Below are 19881 nucleotides of genomic sequence, written 5' to 3'. Positions count from 1 at the left end.
GCTCACCTGGTCTTGCTCCACAATCGGTGTCCCCCTTATTCTCATGCAAAGCTCTGTAGTGCCTAAGCATGGATGTTGTTGTTATATCCCAGCTCCCTGGCACATAGCAAACACTTCACCTTGTACAAAAGTCAAGACAGCTCAACATAAATTGTATTGCACCATCAGTATCATGAAAATACATCTTCTGTAGAAATTTACATACCTTGTTGGGAGGAATAAGATCAAAATGTTCCCACACAGGGGAGGACATCCTCCTCTTCTTAGCTGGCTCCATTCTCTCCTGACTTTCTCTCCTCACTCTCATAAACCTCCAAACTGTCTCCAAACTCTCACTAACCGCAACTCTCCATCAAACACCCACATTTTGAATGAAGTCTGAGGGGTTTATATCTGTCATAGCTCGTGGCAAAGTTCGAACCACTTCATGAACCAGTCACGTGGTACAGCCGGGCAGCGAGGCTTCGGACGTCATCATTTTCAGCTCCTCCCATAAATGAAGCAAGCCTCGATACGCGCTTCGCGGAAACGCCCCCTCCATTACTCGACACACGCTCCGAAGCCTCGATACAGAACGTCACATCACTACGCTAATGTGCCTGGAGGCCGTTTTAATGAGTGTTTGCTGGAAAACGAAAAATACAAGAAGGATTTGTACGTTTTCACAACGGGGGAGTTTGCGTAAGTACTAGTAAATAATTTTCTCGAGTGTGTACGTTACACATGTTATTTGTTTAAAATTGGTATTATTATTTTGCTAGCTAGCAAACTCGCGGGACAAAGGATTGAAGTGCACTCAGTGCGATACAATACGGTGGCGCTATTCTAACAGTTAGTTATTGCAGGGTAACTTGTAGAATATGCTGTGAATTGAACCAAGATTACACAGCAGTAGCAGTAATACGAGTTACTTCCCTCAAGTGAAAGCGTTAAACGTTAGCCCGATGCTTAACTAGCCAACGTCAGGCTTTCTGATTGAAGGCTAAAAGCGACGTTGTCACCAAGTAAACAGAATATTGATGATATTTTTGTGTATTGCTGCAGCCTTTTCAAGTATTAACCTGGTGTCTTTGGGAACAGCTTAGGGGGAAATGACGGTAATATGACTGAACCATATGGGAAGAAAGAATAGGCACTTTTTGTGCTAGCGAAGTTTCCTGGCTTTCATTCAAAATCTGTTTATCATTAAACAATTGAAACATAATGGCTTCGAGCTGACATTGAGGCCTGTGGGGCACTATCAGCCACTGAGACAGTAGACAAGTGACTATTTCACACTTTAAGGCTGCCTGTTTATTTAAGGGAGATGAACAGTACATTCTAACTGTACATAATAATATCAATGATGATAGATTAAATAAATGGGTTTTTGAAAGACGCTTGTGCATTTTTAAAGTCTAAAGTGTTGAATTGATCTGAGTATGTCATGTGTTCAAAGCCTCTCCCAGTCAGTGCTGTTCTCTATGCCTGTCTTACTCTACATGATGTTATTAGCACAAACACTTTAAAGGTGATAATTAGGTCTACAACAATAACACAGACTGCAATGTAGTTAAGCGTCTTACAGTTAGTTTTGAATGAATGAACTTAAAAAACAACACGAGCAAAGATCTGTCTCCTCCTGTTTTTTGTGTCACATAAGAAAGAAGCATCAATATCTGATGAGAAGACTTATTAATTTGGCCTTTCACGTGGTCTTACTCAGGTGATGCGAAGTGAAATATGCATCCTTTTTATGGTAATGTGCTGGAAAATGTTGAAAATGGACATTAAACGTGCTTACAAAGTGCTTGAATTTGACCCTGAAAGGTGTATGAAGCCAGAAAAAGTCACACTTGGAGTAAAAACCTCTCATAGCAAGTTAATCATATTCAATTGATTTGATGCTTTCAGCACAAAATTTAGCCACACAGTCAGGACAGCGTCTGATTTACCTTCATCGGTAAACGTGTTTATGCAGTACATAGTAACAGTGTGGCTGAGTCCTCTGGTTCAAATCAGTTCCAGTACATTTGGAGATGTAAGTCTTAACCTTTCACATGCATCGGGAAGGAAAAAACATTTAATCTTCACAGTACTGCCGAAGTGCAGCGATACATTGTGAAGTGAACATTTGCATTTCTCATACAGTACCGATCAAAAGTCTTGAACCACCCCCTTATTTTTTCGTGTTTTGCCAGGTCAGTCTGTGTTAACGGTGTTATTAACTGCATTCTTCAACTAAAGAAGTGAGAACAAATGATGTGGGCTTTTGTTTTTTTGCAATAGGCTGCAAGTAAATGTGTACAGATACAATTTAAAATTGGTTCTTTGTTAAGTTTTGTGGTCCTTTCCGTGACTTAGGTGTCTGTTTATGTTTGAATGTTTCAGAGATTAGTGTGAAGGGTCTTAACAGACAAAAAGTGGTCAAATACAAGCCCTGGATTAAAAATCAGAAACACTTTAAAAAGCCTGGAGAGCTATTCCTTAATACCACTTTAAAGATTACAGGGAAGTCCGGATCCCTGGAAGCAAATGAGGGATGGCTCAAGACTTTTGCACAGTGCTGTACATGTCATGTTCCCTGTTTTATAGCTCAGCTCAAACTGACACGTTCTCACTAACTGCTTCTCATTTTCTCCACAGTAAACTTTGACCACTTCCAGATACTGCGGGCCATCGGGAAAGGAAGCTTTGGAAAGGTAATGCAGCCTCCATTTTTCACGCCACTTGTATATTGTTTGCCCTTAATTACCCACCACGGTCGTCATCTCTAAAGAATCAGTGCAAGCGAAGCGAAATGTGCTGGGATTACACTTTAGTTCTCGTGTGCTGCTGTTATTTAATAACAGTTATAAATGCAGCTTCTGTAATTATTTCTATAAACTGTGTACACACCTGTGTGGATCAGCACGCTTGTATTCAAAAGGTTTCTCCATGTAACGATCTGCTAGGGAGTGTGGGGAGCCATAGCCCCGTCCCCCAGGGCATGAAGCAGGTATGGAGGAGATCCAGGCCCCAGACATCCAGAGGCCCCAGAGTACGAGGACCCGAGGAGGACCACCAGGGGGCCAACGTGCCACCCTCCTGGGAAGAGCTGAGGAGAGCCCCAAACGAGAGGTCACCCAGCAGCCACGGAGCAGAGGCCAGAGGGGGTTGCAGTGATGTGCCCGCGGGCTCTGCCAGCAGCCAGCTGTGCCAGAGAAGACCGGGTATCAGGCCGAGAGGCCTGAGGGCACCCGACCCCCCGTAAGGGGCCTAGCTGGGCCACAGGTGCCAGGCCCCGCCAATCGGCCACCAGGAGTGAGTCGGTACATACATGAGCGCCCCGCCCCAGACACCAAAACGAATAACAATAATGGATTGCATTTATATAGAGTTTTTCTAGGCACCCAAAGCGCTTTACAATTCCACTATTCATTCACTCTCACATTCATAAGACTGGTGGAGGCAAGCTACAGTTGTAGCCACAGCTGCCCTGGGGCAGACTGACAGAAGCGAGGCTTCCCAAATCCCTGAGCCACAGTCGCCCCCAGAACCACCAACACACCAACACCAGCCACCGGCAGGGAGCGTGCCGAGGGGGGAGAGGTCTCCACACCTCGGAGAGCCCGAGATGTCCCCAGAGAGGTGGAGTCTTACACCCAAGCTCCCCCGCTGACCCCAGTAGGCACCCCCACACTCTGGAACCCACCGGGGCAAGAGGGCCCAGGCCCATCCGGACCGGGACCCACAGCAGCAGCACCACCCGGCCCCACAGAGTCCGGGACAGCCCACCCGACCCCACTGCAGAGAAAAATGCACCCACCCCGTCATCCAATCTTCTCCCAGACTACACAAGACAATAGACACCCAGGTTGAGTCATTCTCCACCTCTCCAATATCTTTCCCCCACCTGCAGAGTCTGCTCCTGTAGAGAGGAGACCTCCTGCAAAGATGTAACAGCCTCCCCACCAGTTAGAGAGCCCTCCATTCAGGCCGATGCACCAGAGGTCCCCCGCTCCGGGGCTGAGCCCCCATGCACCACCCCGGCGACACAACAACCAGGACCCAAGGCCCCAAGGCCCAGCCAGAGCCCCAGCCTGGGGGCGGAGCACCCCCAGACCCCCAAGCCTCCACGCCCATCCCGGACCCACCCAGGGGCAGCCAGGCTACCAGGCCAGTAACCAACGTCCACCAGCACAGACCCTCCCCCATCTCCGCTGTAAGCAGCCACAAGGAAAACACCATCTAAGAGCCACCAGAGCCCCTTACCAGGTCATGGCCACAGGGAAAACGTCCCTAGGGAATCCCTAGATGCCCTAAGGCCGTCCCGACCCCCATATCAACCACAATAGCGAAGGCAGAACTAAACCATGACCCCCCACCCCCACTAGGTGATGAAGCCAATCAAAGTAGTCCAGAGGGATTGATCAAATGTGATGGCAGAGGCTGTATCAAGACTAATGTGATCTATTAGATGGTTTTTATATTGGTTAGAATTAAGATTATTTTTATTTTTCCAGTTAATGAGGACCATTTTCTTGGCAATGCATAGGGCCGTAAAAACAACGTGGGCTGTGTTTATTTCTGTAGTGACCTCATCCAAGTTGCCCAGCAAGCATACTAAAGGGGAGGCTGGAATGTTACATTTCAGACACTTTGATAAGTCGTCACATATCTTGCGCCAAAACTTCTGAACTGGTGGACAGAACCAAAGAGCGTGGATATAATTGTCCGGTGTATTTGCTGTGCAGTGTGAGCAGTTGTTGGAAGACGTATAGCCGATCTTGAACATCCTATGACCAGTATAGTGCACTCTGTGTAATATTTTGTATTGTATTAATGGCAAACTGGGATTTCTGATCCATTGAAAGGTTTTTAAGCATATCTGAGACCAAAGGATTTGGTCTAAGCTGATTGATAAATCTGCTTCCCATTTTGCAATCGGAAGGGATATTGATTCATCTACTTTAGAAAGTGTGCTGTATATTTTAGACAATAATTTTGGGGGGGGGGGGTTAGATTAAAAAATTGTACCACACTTGGTGGTGTTTGTAATTCAGCTTCACTGGAATTAAATTTCTTTTTTTTACTATGGATTTAATTTGTTGATATTCCAAAAGTATTTTCTTGTTGATCCCATATTGTGTAACTAGTCTGTCAAATAAAATAAAGTCTGTTCCTTCCAATATATGTTCCAAGTTTTTAATTCCTTTATAACTCCAAACTGGAAAGTTTATCATGTTATTGTTTTGTAATATGTCCGGATAGTTCCAGATAGGTGTACGTTTGCATGGGATTAATGAAGACGCCGTCAATTTTAGAAACTCCCACCATGCTGTCAGAGAAGAGCTGATATTGATGCTTTTAAAGCATTCATGTCGTTTGATGTTTGAGCTGATAAATGGTAGGTCTGAAATCTCTAGGTTATTACATAGTGCCTGTTCTACATCTATCCAGGTTTCATCTAAGAAGATGTGTTTAAACCATCTAGAGATGAACTGAAGCCTGTTGGCTAAAAAGTAGTGATTAAAGTTAGGCAGATCTAATCCTCCTTTATCCTTGGTCCTTTGTAGTGTTTTTAAGCTGATACGTGGGGATTTATCTTTCCAAAGGAATTTAGAAATATACGAGTCTAGAGATCTGAACCAATCTTGTGATGGCTTATTTAGGATCATTGAAAATAAATAGTTTATTTTTGGCAAGACCATCATTTTTATAGCGGCGACCCTTCCCATGAGTGATATGGGTAGAGAAATCCATCTAGCCAGGTCGCCTTCTACTGTCTTTAAAAGTGGGATGTGGTTTAATTTAGTTAATTCTGCAAGCTCGGGAGAGATATTACTAACTCATCTACACAAGTCGTGTTGTAGAAGGTACAGTATTTATTGTTGTATTTATTATGTACCAGCTCAGGTAGTATAAAGAAAAATGACGTGTAACCAGATGGTTTTTTTAGTAACTTTTTTTATTGCTCAAACACAAGAAACATGCTTTGAAAAACAAAATTGCTGGGCAGCACACAGCCCTGGAATGCTGCTAAAAACAAAGAAAGAAATTAAAAAGTGGCTAACGCGTGTTCAGGTTGTTTACTAAGCTCCAAAAGAAATGACAGAGTCAAAGGTAAAAAGACAAAAAAGTGACAGTCTTCCTCCTGCTGTGACTGACAGAGAAACAGCTCATGTGTGTTCAGTGAAATGTGTGTGATCATGAGACTAGTCATTGACATCGTCCAGACTGTAAAAGTATCACAGAAACACAGTCACCTTTGGCACTGCGTCACAAGCCAGCCATGGCTGATGACAGAATCACTGAACAAGTGGCAGCATGTTACTGTTACGACATGTTAATGCTTTGGACCACAAACTCAAAGCAACACGAGCTTCAGGAATCGTTCGATGTTCTGTGATTACTTTGCAGTTTTAGAGAGATTCAAATTCATTGTGTGTTTAGCTACAGGTTAACAGTCTTCACAGCTAAGTTTTGCTTCCACCAAAGAGAAAAGAAAAAATAATATTAGGGGCTTTCCTGAACATACTTAACACTAGTTGTTAGCCGTCTAAGACCAGAATGTCTCTTGCAAAGTGTACAGGTAAATTCTTTTCACAAGCAACTGCAACATATCTGTTAGTGAGGAGATTACCAGTATACTGGCATCTGGGTTTTCTGGCTCCCTCCTTCTTTAGTTCACACTTAACAACTTTGAACTTCTTGTGACTTTTTGTCATTTGAAGTGTTTCATCAAATATTCCCTCAACACAAATGTTTTTGATCTCACTTGGATTATCAAGGATGAACGTGTTGGTATCTTTACAGCTGTTGTCAACATTGTAGATCTGTTTACTTCTTATAACCTTATCACAATCCATTGCAGTCATCTTGGCGTTTATGTGCTGACTTCTAAACTGGCCATAGCGGGTTTCTTCAAGCGTTGAACTCTCAGTGGCAATGAGCAGCAAACAGATAAACAGGATCCTCATTATTACCTGGTGAAGAAAAAACAGAAACAATATTCTGATTGAGAATTTTATCCAGAAAAAGCACAAATTATTGCAACAAATATGTAATAAATTTGAGTCTACATGCTAACTTGTGGTTCCTAAAGTACAATGGGAAGTGATAGGTTTGTAGCATAAACCACAGTTTACTACACAGCAAAAATCAAGACACAAGTAGGCAAAGTTCTTTGTGTTACTCATGCATGAGGGAGACCTGCCTGGAGCCAAGTGTCTCTCTGAAGAGGAGTGAACGCACCCCCCTCTTCATGCTACACAGAGTTGTTACAGACCTCCTAGGATGAGACATTCTTTCAATCTACAAATGAATATATACTTCTAAGCATATATAAATATATATTTCTAAGCATAAATGACAATCCAACAATACAAATCTAACAGGAAGCAGAGGCTTCAACTATCACCCAGCCCTCTCCTGTTGAGCCTGCTCCTATTCTGGCTTCAAGCCCAGCAAGAAGCGTCGGATCAGCTGCTGAATGATTGCTTAGTTACTTTGCTTTTGTCTTTGGGTGCTCAGGGACTTCTCATACACTCCTTCCCCTTCATTCATATTCTACTGTTACATACACTATGTTGCCAAAAGATTCTGTTCCTCTGCTTTCACACACACATATAAACTTGAATTACATCCTATTTTTAATCCATATGATGTCGACCTCCCTGTAAATGCTTTCCACAGCGTTTAGGAGTGTATGGGGAATTTATGAGGTCAGCCACTGATCTCACACATTAACTTGCAGTCTCTGCTCTATTTATGAGCAGTTCTTTCAGGTTGAGATCAGGACTCTGTGCAGGCCAAACTCGCTCATCCATGTCTTTATGGATCTTGTTTTGTGCACTGGTGTGCAGTGACGTTGGAACAGGAAGGGGCCATCCCCAAACTGTTCCCACAGACTATGGAGCATGAACGTATCATAAGTGTTTTGGTGTGTAGAAGCATTAAGAGTATCTTTTACTGGAACTAAGGGGCCGAGTCTTAAATTGCTGTTGAATCTAAATGTCTTATAGTGAGACACATTAGAATTTTGATTTTGTCTTTTCACAAACTGATCGCCAGCCAGAAATCTTTACATCACACAATGAAACAATTTGCAAGAACTTAAACGTCGACTCGGACATGAAATCATCATAAATGTAAACGCTGGAAGCTTTCCTCACATCTCCTCGTGTATTGTGGCTTGGTCTGTAATAACAAATCTGCACTGCACATCTGAAAACGAATAAAACTCAACTCAAGAACCTCACGACCTTTGCTGCACTAAAAGGCATCCAGCATGAGATTACCTTATTTTTGCTTCACTGATGAGTGAATGAGTGGTTGTTGGTTGGTTGGTTGGTTAACCTGCAGCGGTTCAGGCACAAGTGGGTCGTGTGGAGCAGCAGGTGAAAGGCTCTGAAGCTGGCGAAAGATTACAATAAATCAAATACATGACTGAATAGGCAACATCTGATAGTCAGTGTGAATGAAAATGAAAGATTATCTAACATAAAGACTGGTCTCAAACTGTACATGCATGTAGCTTATGCAGGATTTGTGTGCTCACAGAACCCAGATAATGTCAGCATGTTTTTAAGCCCGTGTCTGGATTGTAAAAGTAGGTAAAGTGTGGCAGGAGCGAGGGTTGTTATACTTCCTTGGAGGTGTAGAACATGAGCCTGTTGAGAATTAAATATTTTTATTGCACAAACAAAACATTCTTACCAAATGAGGAGCGAAGACTCGAGATGAGCAGAGTGTAGCTGAGACACGCTGTTACGTTCAAGTCAGTCAAACTGGAACAAAGAACACTTGGTTCTTGTCACTTTCATTTTTATACATTTCAGCAGCACCGCCTTATGTAATCATTTAAATTATCACCTACATCACCAGTGCACCAGTTCTAAGAAAATGTACCACTTCTCTGTTTGTGTTTCAGAAACTTAATGCAACATGACCACAGCATCACGCAAATGTAGTTTGTCACTCATAGCTGGCTTTTCTACTGTTTTACGAAAAAAAAAGTTTTCTTGCATATTTGCAGGCCAAACAATCAGGTTGAACGATCAGGCTTGACGCCTCCATTTCTACCTGTTCGTGTTTCCAAAGTAGAATCACTGTGGCGATCGCTTTAAAGGCTGGCTTTCATTGTTACATTGTGTTCATACCTAAATACTAAGAGAAAGTTCATATGTGTGTCCTCATTAGGAGCGGGATTTGTGTTGGTGTGTGGGACTGTTTACTAAGGTTTATACTGTTACTGGTTATAATGTGACAATGTGTTTCAGCTATTTTACAGAGTAACACAAAAGTAGAATAAAATAGAATAATCCTTTAATTGTCCCACAAGGGGAAATTTGGTTGTAACAGCAGCCAAAAAGACAAATATACAAACAAACAGTACACAGGACACAGAACAGAAACATACACAATTTTTCTTACATATTTACATTAAGGACAATGGTTACTATAAACAGAGAGTACTGTACAGTTATTAAATTAAATAAAAATAATTACAGGTAAGAGGCAAACCAGGTTGTAGTGCGAATTGGTTAATTAACTAACTTATTGCAGTTACAGCATTGATGTAAACATCTATGTTTGTTGGGAGCAGTTCTGATTGTACAGTCTGACAGCTGCAGGGAGGAAGGACCTGCGGAAACGCTCCTTCATGCATCTAGGATGCAGCAGTCTCTCACTGAAGCAGCTCTGCAGTTCAGCAACATCTACATGCATGGGGTGGGAGACTCTGTCCATCAGAGATGTTATTTTGGCCAGAGTCCTTCTGTCTCCCACCACCTGCACTGGGTCCAGGGTGCATCCCAGAACAGAGCTGGCCTTCCTGATGAGTTTATCCAACCTCTTCCTCTCAGCTGCCGATAAACTGCTGCTCCAACATACCACACTGTAAAAAATGACAGATGTAATGTGTAAATAATGCATTGCAATACTTTTAAGAACACTGTTCTGTGTAATGCATTACTTTTTTGACTAGGTTCATGTTTCCCCAGTATTGAACTCTATAAGAACGGGCGATGCCTCCAACATGCACAAACATTTGACCCACAGCATGCAATTCATCTGCATGAATGTAATGCCTTTAATATGCTGCTTAGAGATGGTTGTAGATCTCAACGTGGAGCCAGTTACAACCCAATAAGAATCAATAAGAGAATCATATTGATAAGTGATATTGAGAATGCCATCCCTACCTGCTTGTGTGTCACCCTACTTGCTCATAGGGGTTCATATAATTGTTGGGTCTTCTGTTGTCCTTGTATTACTGTAGGGTTTTATCGTACAATATAAAGCACATTTGTGATTTGGTTCTATAAAAATAAAGTTTAATTAAAAATAATATTTTTTCCGCTGTGCCTTGGCTCAGCTGGTTTCTCCTTTTGGTAATAACCTCTCCATCTCTGGAGAAAAACCCTTTCACGTGGTACTAAGTAGGCAGGGGTTTAAGGGTATCCCACAGAAAGCCTGTAAAGATTTGGATAGATGCACCTCTGCTTAGATTATATAGATTAGGTGTTGTTGTACCCCAGTTGCTTGGCACACACACAAAAAGAGGTGAAAAAGGTGAATCTCCAACATGAGCAGAAGAATTTTGCAGGGATCCAATAGCACATACAGTGGTCCCTCACTGTTTCGCTGATTTTTTCTTTTTTGTTGCATTTTTCATTTATTTTTTTAAGTGCATTGTATTCTGCGTCCTGACTGGCTGTAGACAATTAGACCATTGTCAATCAATCTCGTGTTGTGTCTCCTGTACAGTACAGAATGCGTTCAGCTGGTCAAATTTACATAAAGCTTCGATCGCTAGCAGTGTGACTCTGACGTGCTGTACTGTATGTTTGTAAGTTTTCTCCCCAACAAACACAACAATGTCGACAAAACATCGTCACCGGCGGGTGCCTTTGGTTTCCTTCTATAACACTGGACTTATTTTTCTACAAGACTTTGAGAGTGTTCAAACAAGAGAGAAAAGTGTGAAAATGTTCATGCCTGCCTGGGAAAAGTGTATAAAGTGTGTAGTGAGGGGTTTTACAGCCTTAAAACATCTATAATAATTGTAAAAAATAAAGTTGGCTACTTCATGGATTTCATCTATCAGTGACTCCTGCGATAAACGAGGGACCACTGTATATGGTCATTAATCACACCAGCACTCAAACCACTTTCTGAAACAGCAAGACTCTAATAATTTTCTTATCAGAGACATTACTCACTCTTAAATAAGCAAGCCTTGATACGTGCTTCATAAAAAACGTACTGGATTTCTCCACAAATGTTCAGTATGTCCCATCATTATTTATTTTCCTGTGTGCAGATCCCGTGGAGAAAACAATGTTGTGGTGAGCTGTTCAGGATTAATTCTAAAGTGTGTGAAGTGTGAAGTGGTTTGGATCTGTCAATGCCCTGTGGAATATCGCTCGCTATCATAATGAACAATAAGCTCATTTTTAACTTTGTTTCTTGAAAGGATATATTTTGCAAACTCTTGAGTCATGAGTTCTGTAGCTGCGTCTTTGGCTCAGTGAATTTGAATATCTTACTTTCACAGCTGTCTGTTGCTTATCTCTGCTCAGATATAGCATTCTCATTTCTGGTTTTTTAATCAGTATAAAATGGTTTGTAAGGAACTTACAAAGCAGTTTCACCACTGAGCACCATATATGGTTAGTCTTTCTTTTACAGGCATTTATCAGAAATGCATCATCACTACCAGTATGAAGACAATGACTGCAGCGCTATTTGATCAGAATATGTTGTCTTTATATTGCTTGTTTTATGCTAGCATCTTCTTGCAATTGGGGCCTTCATTTGTTTCTCTATTTGGCTCCAGGAAGGAAACTATAAAATACTACAAGGTCAAATATCAACCATGGCTTTCGCTCTAGCATCCACATCACATAGACTATCTAGTCTTTTTATGCAGTACATGATCCCAGTTGTAGCAGAGTAACAAGCACATTACACATTTTAAGATTACTTTGATGCTTTTTTTTCTGATTTTGAAGTTTTCTCAGGTGTATGTTCAGGACAATTACTGGAAGCCACATTTCCTTACCCTTACCTCTAATGAATCTCTGTAGCCAATAAAGGCCCAAATACAGCTGCCCTCAGTTCTTATAACATACCAAAAGTTTGTCATGGCCTGAGGCATCTCATAGTAACGTGAAAGGTATCGTTCCGCATCCTTATGAGATGCTCCAGATTCCCATTTGAAAACAACCGAACGCTGCTCGCAGCAGTAACACACACTTGGAGCAGAGGCTCCTAACATTAACTCTATCCATAACTTTAACCTTAACCCTATCAGGTAGTGTTTTTCAAAGCGATTCATGATTAGAACAAAAAACACATTTACATGTATAGATTCATTCCAAACGGCTCTCATGCCTCCAAATGCATACTGATGACTTGTCACATAGCATCGTTACCTGTCGGGATGAGAACGTGTTGTTTCCAAAGCACCATAAATTGGGGTGTCTGTAGCTCAGGTAGGAAACCTACTAATCAGAAAGTTACTGGTTCAATCCCCCTCTGCTCCAGCCTGCATGCCAAATATCCTTGGGCAAGATGCAAACCCCAAGTTGCTCTCCGATGCATCCATCGGGAGGATGAATGTGTATTAATGTTAGATAGAAAGCACTTACAGAGAAAAAAAAGAAGTGATTGGGTGAATGAGGCAAGTTGTAGAGAGTAGAAAGGTTTTATATAAGAACCAGTTCATTTTTATATTTCAGATTTACTTTCAGTTTTCTACTTTTTACATGTAAGATTGATGTACATGTATCACACCTAACTCGGTGACAGCAAATTTGAACAACTGTAATCATTTTTTTCCGGCATCTGAAATATTAGTTTAGTTTGGGGTTGTTGTTTTTTTTGTTTCCTTTTGGCTCCTGATATTAGTCAACTACTATTTGTCAATGTTGAATAATGATAAATGAATTATCTACAGTTGCCTCAAAGCGGTGTATAATGCAATTTCACCAGCTGAGACCGCATCCTTTTTTTAGGTTTGATAGCATTTTTAGTAGATAATGGCAGATGGCTTGAGCATGAATTTAAGCTGCAGTTTGGGGAAGGTCACAGAGGGGACAGCCAGCGACTCCTAAGCTGTGCAGATCCCTGAGTGCTAATGAGAAGTAAACGAATTGGAAAAAGGAGGGAGTGCGGGGCTCAAAAGCAAGAACATACAGCTTGTAGTGCTGAGTGAAAACAAATATGTTCAAATTATACATTTTCACAATTTATTATCAAATGGTCAGAATTTCAAAGTAGTTTTACATGACGCCATGGACCTCCATCTCTCTGGCTCAAAGACAAAGGCCAAGAGCAAGAAAAAAACAAGAGGATGCAATGACAGAAGAAGCTGTGTCAACACACAGCTTCGATGGAAATGATGATGCAGCTTCAATAAGTGGTGCAAAAGTTAACATGAACGGTGCTCTGAGCTGAAACTGCTTTGCAGCTCCCAAAAAAGTTGATTCTGAAAACGTTACATCCAGATGAAGAGAATCAAAGTTTTCGTTACATGGATGATTGAGCAGCGTTTGATTAAATGAACAATAACTGCTCTTATTTGAATAAAGGAAAAAAATGAGTACAACATAATATCTGAACAGAGATATATCGGACCATGAAAGAACTTTCTGCAGCCATTAACAAACACCAGAATAAACACCCCGAGGCTGCTTTTATTGTTGCTGGCGACTTCAACCACACCAACTTAAAGACAGTCCTCCCCAGATTCCACCAACATGTCTCCTGCCACACCAGAGGAGACAAGACTTTAGACCATGTGTATTCCAACCTGGCTGGAGCCGTTTCTGGTCACCACCCAGAAACGGATCACCATGTACCCCAACCAGAAGCCTTGGATGAACCGGGATGTTCGTCTCCTCCTGAAGGCCCGCAACACCGCCTTTAGGTCAGGATATGCACACGCCTACAGCACAGCCAGGGCTAATCTAAAGAAGGGCATCAAAAAAGCCAAACACCATTATAAAAAGAAGGACACTTCTCCAACTCCAACCCCCGACGCATGTGGCAAGGACTCCAGACCATTACAGACTACAGGACCACCAAACCCTCCCCCGCATCCTCTGATGTCTCCTTCCTCAACGAGCTCAACAACTTTTATGCTCGTTTTGAGCGAGGGAACCCCACAACCACAACCAAAGCAGACATGACGCCAGACCACCAACCTCTGACTCTCTCCCCCACCGATGTAGGAGCGGTGCTGAGCAGGATCAATGTCCACAAGGCTGCAGGTCCCGATGGCATCCCCGGGCGTGTTCTCAGAGCGTGTTCTGGGGAGCTTGCAGGAGTGCTCACAGACATATTCAATCTGTCCTTGGCCCACGCTGTGGTACCGGCCTGCTTCAAATCCACCTCCATCGTCCCGATACCCAAAAACTCCAACCCATCTTGCCTCAATGACTACCGCCCAGTAGCACTCACCCCCATCATCACTAAGTGCTTAGAGCAGCTGGTCCTAGCACACTTCAAATCCTGTCTCCCCCCCACCCTGGACCCCCACCAATTCGCATACCGCCAGAACAGGAGCACAGAGGATGCAGTCTCCATCGCACTGCACTCTGTCCTCTCACACCTGGACAACAACAACACCTACGCCAGAATGCTGTTTATAGACTTCAGTTCAGCATTCAATACAATCCACCCCTCACAACTCATCAAGAAACTGACAGACCTGGGCATCAGTTCCCTCATCTGCAAATGGTTACTGGACTTCCTGACCAACCGCCCCCAACATGTCCGGCTGGATAACCACTGCTCATCTACCATCACAATGAACACCGGTGTACCACAAGGCTGTGTGATGAGCCCTTTCCTCTACTCCCTCTTCACCCACGACTGCAGACCTGCTGATGGTTCCAACACCATCATTAAGTTTGCAGATGACACCACGGTGATTGGCCTCATCAGTGACAACGATGAGGCCGCCTACAGGGAGGAAGTGGATCGTCTGGCTGAGTGGTGCGACAGAAACAACCTGCTGCTTAACACCGAGAAGACCAAGGAGCTCATCGTGGACTACAGGAGGAATGCTGACCCACATCCACCCATCCACATTAAGGGGACGGCTGTGGAGCGTGTGAGCAGCTTCAAGTTCCTGGGAGTCCACATCTCCGAGGATCTCACCTGGACGACCAACTGCTCCAAGCTGGTCAAGAAGGCTCATCAGCGCCTCTTCTTCTTGAGGACTCTGAGGAAGAACCACCTGTCCTCAGACATCCTGGTGAACTTCTATCGCTGCACCATCGAGAGCATCCTGACCAACTGTATAACAGTCTGGTACGGGAACTGCTCTGCCTCGGACCGGAAGGCGTTGCAGAGGGTCGTGAAAACTGCCCAGCGCATCGCCGGAGCACCACTTCCTGCCATAAAAGACATCTACAGGAAGCGGTGTCTGAAAAGGGCTGGGAAAATCATCAAAGACCCCAGTCACCCATCACATGGACTCTTCACCCTCCTGCCCTCTGGGAGGCGCTACAGGAGCCTCCGGACTAAGACCACCAGGTACCGGAACAGCTTCTTCCCCACAGCTGTCAGACTCCTGAACTCTGCCTCCTGACATCTGACCCACGTTAACATATGGACTGAACATACACACACCCACAATGGACAACTGTACCCTCAAACACACAATAATAACATGGACTGAACCACCACTCACAACCACTAGCACTTTATATAGCCTCTGTAGAAACTATCTACACCCTCACTTATCTTAACTGCACTACTGTATAGCTCTGTGTAAATAATCATTCTGTACATTCGATAATCTTTAACCCTACAACTGTTTACAACTTGCATAGTTCCCATTTCTGTATAGCTGTATATCTCAGATTTCTGTAAAGTTATTTATTTCATATTCTGTATAGTTTTTCATATTTATATCCTGTTCATAGCCTGTACATAGCTTGTACTCACTACAGCCTGTACATACTTATAGTTATAGAATATTCACAACATACTTCATACCGTGTACATTATAACATACCATAATAGACCCATTTCTGTAATATACTTACATATCTATACTATTGCTAATATATATTGTAATATATCTATATCACTAAAGCACTTCTGGATGGATGCAAACTGCATTTCGTTGCCCTGTACCTGTGCGTGTGCAATGACAATAAAGTTGAATTCTATTCTATTCTATTCTATTCTATTCTATTCTATATAACATGTGCTAAATTAACATTCACTGAGCCAGCCACTTGTTTGCATGAGATCTGAGACACTGGAAGCAGCAAAACAGCTTGTAACATGTTGTTATGTTTGATTCAGGTGGACTAAAGAGTCTAATATGGGTAAACTATTAATGATATCAATAAATGAAAGACTGCAGTCCACTTTAGCTAACTAAATAAGATCCAGAGGAGGCAGAGCATTAACAAGAACACTGTCAGTGTCTGTGTGTCATGGTTCTGGGTCTTTGTCCCAGTGTTTTGTGTTGGTGGACTTTTGAATGTTGCTTCATCATTATTGTTGTGTTCTTATACTGACTGAAGTTTCCTAGTTTACTTTTCCTGCATTCGTGAATTTTCTGATTATTGTTTTTTCTGTGTCTCCTGTGGATGTCAGTCTTGTTGTCACGTAATGTCTGTCATAGAGTTCGTCTCTGTGTTCTGTCCTCGGCGTCCCCTTAGTGTCCCCAGCCCGTCTTGTGTCTCCCTCTCTTTGTGTCTTAGTGCTGTCTCTGGGTTTTTGTCTCCTTTACCTGTTTCCAGTGTCCCTCTCTTTGTGTGTTGTCCTTGTCTCCTCAGTCCGTCGTGTGTTCCCATGTTTGTTTATTTCCATCCTAGTGTCAAGCTCATGTGTCCTTATCTCAGTCTCTGTGTTCGTGCTACTTCTTGTCTTATTTTGATAATCCTAGTCTGTGTTCCCATGTTTGTCCACTCCCGGATCACCCCTCAGTGTATATACTGTATCTGTTTTCCTCTGTCCTTTGTCAGAGTGCCTGTTCACCTACCCCCTGTGTCTCCATATTCCCAGTGTTCAAGGTTTCCGAGTGTTTTCCCAGTTTAGGTTTTCATGGTTGGTTCTGTTTGCTACTCAGCCAGAATAAACAGCTCGCTCTTTTTAAAAGTAGGCTCCAGAATGGATGATGGCATGTTCGCATGTCTTTATGCAACACTGAGTGTGCTGAACTAAAGGTAGGCCTAGTTTCATTTTCATGGTCATTATTATCAAGACAATGATTACGCCTTATTCTGATTATTTCTCCCTTTTGGAGGTGTAACGTTTACATGAGGGGTGTAGGAACATTTCCCCCTAAATATTTTTAGATACATTTTTGTTGAAGTCACAGTTTTTGTCGTATTGATGATGCAGCTAGAATAAGTGCTTTTAAATAAAAGAATAACCATTCAAAGTGCTCAGTGGTGAAACTGTAACTCTTTCAGAGTTTGACAGCTGGACAAGTGATGCCGTATTTAAAGAAACATGAGATGAGTGCAGCATATTATCTGAACAGAGATCATTCAATGAGCAAGAATAAACACTGAAAGAGAAACACTTCACTGTTGATTATCATATGAAGTCTAATGAAAGCTGTTAATCTGTTAATATCCTGTTAATCTGCAAATACAGAACATGCGACTTTAAAGCATCCAGCAAAGTGATAACTGTCCTCTGCCCACTAAGTAGTGACTCTACAAAAGATTATTTTCAATATCATCTTTATATTATATTTATATTATATTTAGTTATTCTCCAGCGCAACAATGTAAGGAGCTCTGTGATTGGTTAGGAAAGGACAGACTGGCCACCTGGATTTTTCTTCACTGCACATTGATCCATAGCTTTGCTCTGTAAAGGCTAACAAAGTGCTTTTGCTTTACAAAGACATTCAGCGTCGGTATTCACTCTTTTAAAATGCCACTGAACACTGGAGTGAAATGGAGCCCTGATCCTCAGAGTTTTATTGTTGCTAACATTTCTTATAGATAGCACAGATAGTGCCCCACTGCAGTAATCACTCATGTCTAGATATTCCTGTCAAAAAGGAGTTTTTCCTCCCCACTGTAACATGGCAAACATAGCAAACGGATAAACCAGCTGAAGCTTCAGACAGCCGTCAGACAGTGAAACACTGCCATCTGCTGGACTCCAATAACAAAGACGCTGCTTTGACGGGTGAGGGAGTTTCAACAAGTCTGCAACGACTCAAGCATCAAACTACAGAACTATTATAGCGGACATGGTGCTCTAATGACTGCTTCATTAACGCAGGTCAGAAAGGATCAAACATATCAATAAATTATAAAACACAAAACGTCTCTTATTGCCCAGGGCTCAGGAAGTGAGTGTGTTCCTTATAGCCTATTAAACCTTAGCAGGTTATTTTGATGTGTTACAGATGAAACAGCTATCCAGTAACATTTAGCTACAAAAATGCTTTTTTATAATTACTTTTTTACAGCTTCGCACTTTTACACAAGTTTTATCATCAGTGTCACAATGGCTGCTGCTAAAATTGAGTACAAGATATTTGTTGGCCTGATTAAAGGTCTTGATGCGTGCTCAATCATCCAGGGAAGTAAATCTCCAAAAGTTGATCCTGTTCTTCTGGACGTAGCGTTTTCAGTCAGAGAAACCAGCCGACTGAAGGAACAATGGGCTGGGAGGTCAGTTCCTTAATCATGATTATGCAAATTCTCATGACCATTGATCAACAACCACTGATCAATGGTCTTGAGTACCATTCACAGAGAGTTGGAGAACGGCTGCAATCACAGCATTGTAAGATGGTGACAGATGTACCCTTAGGCCCCCTCCTTGATTCAGAGAGGGTCTTTCCCTTTTCACGTAAATGGCCTCCTTGACTCCGCCCTCAAACCAGCGTTCATTGCAGTTATTGTTGACAATCACATTGTATCGTGTAACCATCCAGCTCACATATTCAATGTAAATGATTTGTTGAACTCAAGACATGATGAATGTTCCTGCATTAAAACACATCCAGCCTAGTGTTCTCACTCTCCCTAAATGGATCTGTTACATTAGTGATATGTGGGAGTTGTGTTTCAGTCTTTTCCACATGAGGACATTTACATTTAGTTTTTGCTTTACTGATGAGTGGCTGGTTAACCTGCAGTGGTTGAAGTATGTGTCGGTCGTCTGGAAGAGTAGGTGTAGAAGACGTCTTTAATGAATGTAATGCTCTGAAGGTGTCAGTGATTACTGTGAATTCATTATAAAAGTGGATTTCAGTGAATAAAGACAGGCCCTCATGGTGAAGCTCAGGAGTCCATAAAGTGTAACAGGAGAGCTGTGTCATACTTTCAGATATTTTACATGAGCCAGTCTTTCAAAAAAATACATAAATAAATAATTCATTCATTCATCCACAGGAAACACAATGCTCATATCTGAAAGTAAACTCTGATATATATCCCCGACTAGCGTTACTACTAAATAAAGGCTAAATAAATGACTAAATATATAAAGACACTCTCCAGAAGAAGAAGTTAAAGGGATTTTATTTATTGTACAAGCAATATCTTCATAAGAATTACAAATTCTGCAGACATATTACCTTCTTACTGAACCTGAATAACTCACACACAGACGTGTCTGCTGCTTATCTTTGTTCAAACATGATGTTTTATCTTCTCTTCAAAACACATTACTCATCTTTCTGGCATCGTGTTACATGAAAACACCTGCATTCTACCTGTGTCATTGTACCACAAAGACAATGATTGCAACACTGTGCTTGCAAAATAGAAGAAATAAGACGACCAGCAAATACATCAAAGATGGTAAAAGTGATTCCATCTTTGTGTCTCCTCCCATTGTTTCCCCAGTCTGTCTAGTTCCCATATTCCCAGGACACCGCTGGACAACAAGTGGGTATTCCAAGACTGAGAGACA

This window comes from Aulonocara sp. 'chitande type north' Nkhata Bay, unplaced genomic scaffold (assembly GCF_057382095.1).
Source record: "Aulonocara sp. 'chitande type north' Nkhata Bay isolate Kocher_YH1m ecotype deep benthic unplaced genomic scaffold, A_spYH_male_GT1.1 unmapped_scaffold_2, whole genome shotgun sequence".
Classification (NCBI taxonomy): domain Eukaryota; kingdom Metazoa; phylum Chordata; class Actinopteri; order Cichliformes; family Cichlidae; genus Aulonocara; species Aulonocara sp. 'chitande type north' Nkhata Bay.
This window is presented reverse-complemented; position numbering follows the sequence as displayed.